The sequence below is a fragment of the Colobus angolensis genome, unplaced genomic scaffold, assembly GCF_000951035.1.
Source record: "Colobus angolensis palliatus isolate OR3802 unplaced genomic scaffold, Cang.pa_1.0 Scaffold694, whole genome shotgun sequence".
In the NCBI taxonomy this organism is placed as follows: domain Eukaryota; kingdom Metazoa; phylum Chordata; class Mammalia; order Primates; family Cercopithecidae; genus Colobus; species Colobus angolensis.
The window spans coordinates 456,740-458,268 of record NW_012120643.1 but is presented as its reverse complement, the minus strand read 5'-3'; positions in this window follow the sequence as shown (position 1 = coordinate 458,268).

Here is a 1,529-nt window from a genome sequence, read left to right as displayed (position 1 = left end):
TTTCTAACATGTGTATATTAAAAACTGTCAAGTGTTAAGTATGCTGAAAAAAATCAACAGAAAAAAGTGACCGAATATGACTTCTGATAAGCGGCCTCCCAAAGTGCTGGGATTATAGGTGTAAGCCACCGTGCCGGGCCTCTAAAACATATTTCTAACATGTGTATATTAAAAACTGTCAAGTGTTAAGTATGCTGAAAAAAATCAACAGAAAAAAGTGACCGAATATGACTTCTGATAAGCGGCATTTCCTAGGGACACCGTATTCTAGCGCGTTTCCTTCCGAGTCCATTGATCGAAGCATTTGCTCAATCAAACTTCATTTTGCCCTACTCTGAATAGATTTCACTCTTTTGTCCTTCTTTTTTTTCACATTTAAAATATATATATATATATATTTTGAAATCATTTGGTCATTCTCCAGGGCATATCCCAAGGGGAAGGAGTAGGGGACCCTGACTTTCTACTTTAATTAAAATCTCAAATTCCTTACCCTAGAATACCTGCCTCCTTATAACCCAGTATTTTCCATTTTCTGTTTCCATGTAGTTTAGATAGGAATCTCCAAAACATGAATATTACTTTTGTTTGTTTGTTTGCTTGTGAGAGGGTTTCACTCTGTCACCCAGGCTGAAGTCCAGTGGTGTGAACATGGCTCACTGCAGCCTCAACCTCCTGGGCTCAAGCAGTCCTCTGATCCTTCCACCTCAGCCTCCTGAGTAGCTGGCATGCCCCCAACCCTGCCTGATTTTTTAAAAGTTTTTGTAGACATGGGGGTCTTCCCATGTTGCCCAGACTGGTTGTGAACTCCCATGCCAAAGCGATCCTCCCACCTCAGCCTCCCAAAGCATTGGGATTGCAGGCATGAGCTACCACGCCCAACTGAATATTCAAAGCATCACTGCACATCAGTAAACATCACTAAATTTAAAATAGTAAAGTTGAAATATTAGTGAGGGCGATGGCTCCCAAAGTGCTGAGATTACCGGTGTGCGCAACGTACCTGACTGAATATTATTTAAAACATCACTAAACATCCCTAAATTTAAAATAGAAAAGTTGAAATATTAGTGGAGGGAGACTATTACAAATGAAACATCTCAGAACATACTGCTACTTTTCTATGCCACTTCGGGTTCTTCTTTGTTTCTGTTGAAATGAACACTCTCAGAATGTCTCTGATTTCATTTTCTATATATATACCCTAAAAGACTGAGTATTAGAAAAAAAAGGGCCAGAAGGAATAACCAATTTATTATCCTAATGTAAAAGATGAGGAAACAGATTCCATGAGAATAAACTATCTAAAGTTACACAGCTAGTAAATGTCAAAGCCAAAACTGAAATTAAGTCTCTAGATTTCTACTTGAAGAGTTTCCCTGTTATTCCAAGCTGTTTGCGACTATAGGGGGAAAGGAATCTAAATTTAGGGGTAAAGAAACCTCATGAAAACCTTTTAAAAAACTTTCTTTACCTGACATGGTCAGAGAAGAACAAACATCAACTGCAGATACAAAGGATGAAGAGAC